Source organism: Acomys minous (genome assembly GCF_964271855.1).
Source record: "Acomys minous genome assembly, chromosome: 7".
Classification (NCBI taxonomy): Eukaryota; Metazoa; Chordata; class Mammalia; order Rodentia; family Muridae; genus Acomys; species Acomys minous.
The window spans coordinates 86,912,435-86,920,729 of record NC_140488.1 but is presented as its reverse complement, the minus strand read 5'-3'; the positions used below and the strand labels follow the sequence as shown (position 1 = coordinate 86,920,729).

Sequence of the window (8,295 nt, the reverse complement as noted above, 5' to 3'; positions counted from 1 at the left end):
GCACGTATATTTCTAATCCAAATGATATTTTTCCCTGGCTACATCTCACTAAGTTACTCATACTGGTCTTGAACTATTTGCAAAGCAGGCACAATTTGAATTTGCAATCCTGACTTAGCCTCTGGAACATTTTGATGTTCAAGCCTGTACTACCAAGCAGTACTGAATATATTCTTAGAATCAATATGACTATTTACTAATAATAGAGATATTTCAATAGAAAAACAGGTGATAAAAATAAATAAATAGTTCATAAAACAGGATTATATAGTAAATGATAAACAAAATAACTAAAGCAGGATTTGTTCTGTTTCATAGTGGGTTAACTGACCACCAGCCAGTTTGGCACTATCCAGGGAAATGAAAGATGCTCTCTCCCTATGACATAGCAGCTCAGCTCGTTGAAAATAAATGAATCAAGGATCCACACCCAAACAGGCATGATTCTCACAAACATAATGTTAAGCCAAAAGAATATACCATACACGTCAAAATAATGACTATATTTGGGAGATGTGTTTTGTATTTTATATATAGGAAAGATTACAATAATTAAATTCTAATTTTTTTGTTTCACATGTAGTCTTTCCCTGGAGTTTACACCTCCTGTTTTATTTCATTATTTTATTGTATTATGAGTTCAGTTATTCTGGCCATCTAAGATAGAGAGATTCAGGAAGATGAGGAGGGGGAAAAAGATAAGCTGCTGTTTTCAGTTTTGCTTTTTCACTGCTCTGACACTTTCAGTTTCCATAAAGCCAGCCTGAATCTTGAAAATATGTATTATTTTTGTGATTCTCTTTACAACCCTGAATGTTTCGCTTCTCTGAACTAACTGAATCTGGCAAGCAGTGGGGCCTGGCAAAAAGGCAAGGAGGAGACTTCTGCTACTGCTTTGCCTTATTTTATTTTGTATTACATATGCAAAAATAGCTTTGGCTCCTTAGTATGTGGTCATCACTTCAATCAGTGTATTTTGGGGTTAATTTCTGAGAGCTGTAATTTGTTTTCTCACAAGCTTTCCGAAGCAAATATTTTACATGCAGGAATCAGACTGCTGGTAGATTTTTATCTTAGCTGGTTTCAGCTGAGGGGTGTGAAACCCTTTTCACAATTCTTCCCCAGCCACTGAGAACCTATTATAATATTTTGTCAGATTGATTTTCTTTCAGTGAATGAAATTCATTGCTCACTATGTTTAATTTTCAAATTCAAAATTATGCACTATCTCTAATATCAACTCTGGCTTATCATATGAAAACCAAAATGAATAAGTATCTTCTTATCCCTATTTTAGTTTTTTAAGTTTCTACTGAAAAGAAAATAAACTGGGTTACAAGAAACCAAATTCGTGATATTTTTTCAAATAGAAAAAAAATTACATCCTGGTGATAGTAAATTACTAAATACAAGATAAAAGAACACTTAGTTGCACACTATTGTCTATTTTGTCTAATATGTTTCTTCTTTTAGCCTAAAATGGAAAGACTTTTTAATGTAAATGTCAGACTGGTGGAAATACCATTCTTTTGATTAGAGACTTCAAACGCTACTACAGATGGCTATTTCATACACACACACACACACACACACACACACACACACACACACACACTATGCATACACACAGCAAAGTTATAGTGCTTTAATAACAATTATTTCTTTTGCATCTGTCTAGTGATTTTAACCAGTTCTATTATATTAGGTAACTTGAGACAGTTCTTCCTCCTGCTTTCAAATGTACTTGGATTTGAGAGAATGAGCTTTGAAGTTAGAGTAACTAGGTTTCACCAGGTACGTTGGGTGATACATGATAAGTTATTTTGCCTTTGCACACCGGATTTCTCACATATAAGCTGAAGGAAAGAATAATTCCATGTGCAAACACTTTTTGTCATGGTGTCTCATATATATTGGTGCTCAGTAAGCATTAAGTGTTATTTGTTCTAATATTTAAATTTATTATTATAAAATTTTGTTTCACTGTGATTGTGAGACCTATATAACACAGTGAGGCTAGAACAGTAATTTAGTGCAATATGAGTTGGTAGGGTAGAAAAGGGTTACACATTGTCAAAGGTTTGGAGTTTTACTCTATTTGAAAACTAGTGTGCCAGCTAGTTTTGTGTCAGCTTGAGACAAGGTAAAGTCATCTGAGAGGAGGAAATCTTAATTGAGAAAACATTTCCTCAAGATCAACTATAGGCAAGACTATAAAGGCCACTAGACCTGGGTTCTATAAGAAAGCAGGCTGAACAAGCCATGAGGAGCAAGCCAGTAAGCAGTACCCCTCCATAGTTTTTGAATAAGTTACTGCCTCCAGATTTGTGTTTGAGGTCATGTCCTAACTTTCTTTAATGATGAACAATGATGGAAAAGTGTAAGCCTAATAAACCCTTTCCTCCCCAAATTGCTTTGCTGATGGTGTTTCATCACAGCAATAGTAAACCTAACTAGGACAGCTAGCACAGTAATTGCTAGTTTGTTTTCATGGACATTAACATTGAGAGTCTTTTGAATTAGAGACAAAGAACTCTGTTACTTATACAATACAAGTTTATGAATATTAGGTTTGTATCAATGGTCTTTAAAATCTTAAGACTCCTGGGAACAAGATCAAGCATTCCAGATGGATGTGCCACATACAGTTATTTGCAACAGAAAAACTGAAATTTATACTTAGCCATTATCTTTCCTAAGCTGGCCTCAAAGTCTTGAACAAGCAATCCTCCTACATCAACCTCCTTTGGAGCTAGGACTATTGGCAAGGCATAACTGTACTTAGCTCTCTCTTTGTGGTTCTTAACCATGAATGAATAATTCTTCCTAAAAGGTATTGCCAGTTCTAGTGTCCAAGGTCATTTGACATATGAAAACATTTTAAAAGAGATTCTAGAACAAAACATATCAATCTCTCTACTCAGATGATGTGTAGAATGTGAAAGAAATAGAAAATGTCTCTGAAATCAAAAAAGTATATTTTGAGAAGCAACTGGGTAAAAAGGAGGGCATAAAATAGAATAGTACAGAACAAGTTCTTTCCTTATCTTTCTACTAAAAGTGGCATGTAAAAATCTTCCATACCAAACAACAGTTGGTTTCCATATATACTTTTCTGTCACTTGTTTTCTCTGTAATTGTTTTATTCTATGTACTATTGTACCTAGGATGTAGTTCCATGGCAATATGTTTGCCTGTCATAAATGAGCCTTGGGATCTATATCCAGTACTACAAAAACAAACAAAAATCTCCAATAAGTAAAGCATTGTGTAAAAATTATCCATACTGCTGCATGTATTTTTTGTTCATTTTAATTGGTATACAATATTGCATTATGTGACAACACTGCAATTTAGACACTTGGCAAATCGTGTTGATATGTACTTATATACATACATTCTGGCACTGACTTATTACAAATGTTTCTACTATGAAGTCTTTTATTTTGGTAAATTCATATGTATTTTTCTATTGGGTATTGCTGTGGTACAAATGTTTTACTCCGGTCCTCAATACATGTTCTTCCTCATAAACCTGAGGAAGTTTACTTGTCCTTCTACCGTGCAGAACACAAGAAGAAGTGATGCCAATGAACAGTACTCATAAGACACCGGTCATTCAACCTTCATTCATTGGCCTGGCTTCTGCATCCAGGCACTGTTTGCTTCCCAATGAGGACAGCCGGACCTCAAGGTCAAAAGTCATGTTTCTCACTCAGGGACAGCTTAGAGAGCTCAGGGAAAGGTCCCTGTCCTAGGCGTGGTTCTTGCTATCACTATGGGAGGTGGAATTGAGTTTTCCACTGGGTGTTACAATTGCCTCTTTTAGAATGAGATTGCTGGTATCAGATGGCAGTGGAGACTTGAGAGTTCCACAAGCATGTGATGAAACCAAAAGTGTTACAGCCCATTGTTAAGTTGCCATGCTAAGCAGATGTCCATATCTAGCAAGAAGGCAGGTCTGATGAGGTGCAGACCCTCCTGTGCTTCACCTGTAGTCTACACCGAGCTCGCAGCAATGGAGTGGACTTCAGTGGATACCAAGATAGCTTCACCATCACTGCCTGACTGGCAGTCAAGCCCCAGGTGTCCAGCGATGATTCTCCCCCTGCTTCAGATGGTGATGGTCAAGGAATGACATGAGCATGAAAGAGTCAGTTTATTTCACAAGTCAGAGACATATAGACCTTGGGCAATGGGAGACGTTTTGAGGGTGAGTATGTCTGATTCACTAGGGGTAGAGATGCTAGGGATACTTAATCTACAAAACATGGCTGACAAAACAGCCCTATCATAAGAGGGGAAAAGCAGTACCTAATTGTCCTATAGATAAGGGAAGATCTCCAGGAAAAGTCAATAATCATTGGTTGAAAGCCAAGACATCCAGATATCTTACTAACCTAGGATAGGTATCTCCGGGAATGCCCAGGTGCTTGCTGAATGGGTTTCTTATGAGTAAAATGCTGGGCCTGTAATCTTTCCTGAAGGCTATGTGATGTTCCTTAGGGTTTCTGGAGGGTCCCCATATCAGGCTAAGAGAGAACCCCACTGAGAAATGGAGTCCATCTTAATAGACTGAGCTCAGTTGCCTATCTGGAAACACCAGACTTAAACCTTTCCAGCAAAGGCCCACAGACTCCAAATATGTTAACAGCTTGACTGTGGACTTCTAAACCTCTAGAAATGGTAGGAAGAAAGGTCTGTTGTTTATAAGTCACTTTATTCATAGTATTTTGCCATAGCTGTCTAAATAGAGCATGACAAATATGAAGAGAGCTGCTGTTCTATAAAGTAATTTTGAAAAGGCTAAAATGCGCTAATGCTAAAGCTTGATTTAAAATAGTAATTTCTCCAGACTCTTTATTATTAACCTCCAATGAGTACATCTGTTTCAGTTTTAAGCAACATGCCACTCTATGGTCATGATTAAAATAACAGAGTGGTTAGAGCCAGCTAAATTAGACAATTTCATCAGCCTGCAATGAGGTTTTAATTAAAGACACATTCACATTAAGACTCCAACCATTTAACATTGCTAGTTACTTTTACTAAAAAATAAGCAAGGAGGCAAGGGCAGATTTGATATCTTTGTGACACAAAAAGGATCAGACAAAATATAAATGAAGGAAAATACCTGTGACTGAATGTTCCTGTCATGCTGGAAGAGGAGCTTCAGAAAAAAAAATCAGTATGAATCTTTTCTGTACATTTGGAATATGCAGTTGCCTACGTAAGCAAATAAAATAGTGTGAAAAGAGTGAGTTGACTGCTTAGAGTCACAGACGCAAGGGAACACAGCAAGTAAAAGGATTAATCCATAAAAGCAATTCCCTCAAAATAAAATTCTATCTGGCAGACTGCAGAGAAATCAGGAAGTTTAAAAGTTAGAGTCAAATCTAGCACTTCACGGAGACATGAAAAGCAAATGAGGAAGCCATAAAAGGTAGAAACCAGGCCAGGTCTCTAAGGAGAATGCTTCAAAATAAATCCCAAGCCACATACATTCCTTTATAGGATTGGAATCTGAAGCAGCAGAAAAGTAACGCCATTTACAAAAGATGCTGGAAAGTTTTAAGATGATATTTTGTAAATATACTAGCTGTGAACACAACCTGGTCTCTTTCCAGAAAAAGTGTTTAGTGATTAGTTACTATCCAGAGCAAATGGATCAGATCGATTGAGTTGAGTGGAGAATCTAAAAATCTATTAATTTATAGTTTCTTAAGTTTTAATGTTTGCTTAGTATCTCACCAATTTTGTTTCATTTTTGAAAGGAAGACACAAAGGAATAATCTCACTAGATGTACTGTTGGTCACTTTAAAATGTTAGGCCAGTGCTCTTCTCAAATAGGAGAAAGTTACACATGAGCTGGTGCAGAAGAAGACTCAGTCAAGTCATGTGACCAATCTTACAATATCATACAAACAACTGCAGAATTAGAAAGTGAGATAATTTTTAGGGCAAACTAGATGAGAACTCTTAAAGAATCCTACTTATTTAAGCAAAACATCTTGTTCTAAACATAATTTATACTTTCCATGAGTTTTGCATAACCCTGCATCATGCTTGCTAATATAGCAGAGTCAGCATCACATGAGAATAGGTTAGAAATACAAAACACTGTTTAGGGAATAGTAATCAAAGTTCCAATAAGACCACCCAGGGATTCTGATTCATGGTAAATTTGAGAGTCACAGCTCTAAAAGATTCACAAAGAATTCAGAAGAATAAGTGCAAAACAAATTTTCTGGTCAGTAATGCCTAACACTTATTAGAGGAATCTTTTTTTTTTCTTATTTGGAGTAGATCCCAATAAAGATTTTCCAGGCTTTACAAATATACATGTGAATAGAGCACAGATAAATATATTAGCAGATAGGTATTTTGCCCTTAATTTATCTGGTTGGTTTCAGCATTGATGCAATTCTTCTAGATGCAGTTTCTCAAATACTGATTCCCACTAAGAAGAGGAGAGCTTTTTCCACTGAAAATTTCAGAAGTTCAATTGTATTATTCGAAAAAGGAGATGATAACTCAAAGCAAATCCTCTCTGGCTAAAATCAAGAGGAGCCTCTTTAGGCCAAGGGAGAAGATCCAGAAGAGGGGCAATGGATGATGACACATCAATGAGTTCTGAGAATTGGCTCCAAGCTGCTACCTCCTGCTGCTGCCTTCTGTCAATTCACTGACTCGAATGGTGTAGTGTATAGCAATGCCTGGATAGGGTAGAGTCTGTGGGAACAGAAAACTTGTCTCTAGTTTTTTGTGTTGTTGTTTACCCATTGTGCTTGAGATAGTCCCCCTAGAGTTCCTATACTACAGTGTGGTGTCTTGGTGATAGAAAGGCCCATACTCTAGAGAGGGCTACAGAAGCTGATTACGGACCACTAGAATGGTCGAAGTTCTCAAAATAGTTCTCATGCTCATCAAAGTTGAAGGTACATAACAGCTTCTAATAGATCCAAAGACATTGTAATCAAGCATGAGTCAGGATTAGCAGATACAACTCACCTGTAATACACATATATATTCAGAAAAGTAAGAAGTAAAAAACATGGATTATAAGTGTTTTATGCAACCTAATATATGAAAATAACATTCACTTACTAAATACACAAAGTTATTCATTCCTATATTTGAGGACTGTCGTTAGTAGCCATGATATACAAAAGTAAACATAATGTGTTAAATATGTAAGACATATAATAACAGCATTGATAATATATAACAGCACTTATAGCATTTTGGCTCATGAAAATCACATTGTAAACAATTATTACATGCTTGCTTTTTCTTATCACTATTTGTAAATGAAATCTCCCTTTCATCTCAATTTTTCCTATAAATACATTGGATTGACATATTGAACAACTTATAAAAGTTTATACACACTCTTTACATAGTTAATCACACCCTTCACATACTGTTTGATCTTTGTTTTGGTTAATTAATTGCTATTTCTAGAAGCCTTTCCATATTCCCAGCCATAAAGCTAATGTTCACTACTACAATAAGCTCACAAGTAGAGATAGAAACTTTAACTGACGCATATTGTCAATACATGTTCAACCTCTGAGAAAATGATAGCAATGAATTTAGAAGAAACCTTTAGAAAGATGGAGAAAGCAAATAAAGTCATAACTAACAAAATCCTGAAAGCAAGCATACAGGTGAATCAACGTGATCTAGTTTAGTACAGCCCAGAAACTGAAACCCATGATAGCAGTGGAATAGCTGAAAACTAATGATATTTAACTTACAGTGTCATATGTCCAGTCACCATAAATCTAATTTCAGAATGAATGGGATGATTAAGATTAAGAGAATGCTGAGAGGCAGATCCTAGTGTATTCTTACCCTTCCCATAGAGGTACACAGAAATAGAAAGATTTATGATGTCCAAGCAAAATGTTCTTGCACCTAGAAAATATCAGATATTGGTTAAAAAATAGAAATGTTAATTAATTATATCCATTTATTCAAGAAATATTTGTAGACTGTTGACTGTACAGGCATCATTTTAGAAAAAAAAATCTCTCTGTCCTCATAAAGGTTAAATATTAGGAGGAAGAAACAGAAAATAAGTGATGCTCATAACTCCTAGGCAAGGATACAGTATGTTTCTTGGAGAGTGCTCTAGGAAAGGATACAGTATGTTTCTTGGTGAGTGCTCTGGATGAAACCCAGCGTTGTGCAGTCAGGAGGCTTACAGCATACTGCAAAGTGTTGAGTCCTCAAAGTGAGCTCAGATAAGTTATACTTGAGCAAAACCTGAAAAGGATAAGAGTAGCCAC

At 36.0% G+C, this 8,295-nt stretch overlaps 1 long non-coding RNA gene across 1 annotated transcript; it reads right to left on the bottom strand.

Annotated features, from left to right (window-relative positions):
- Nucleotides 1–3,296: 3,296 nt before the first annotated feature.
- On the bottom strand, nucleotides 3,297–6,286 carry LOC311601851. The gene is made up of 2 exons (XR_014780667.1): nucleotides 5,135–6,286; nucleotides 3,297–4,108 (listed from the first exon to the last, which is right to left on the bottom strand). It is a non-coding gene; the product is annotated as an uncharacterized lncRNA (long non-coding RNA).
- Nucleotides 6,287–8,295: the final 2,009 nt, after the last annotated feature.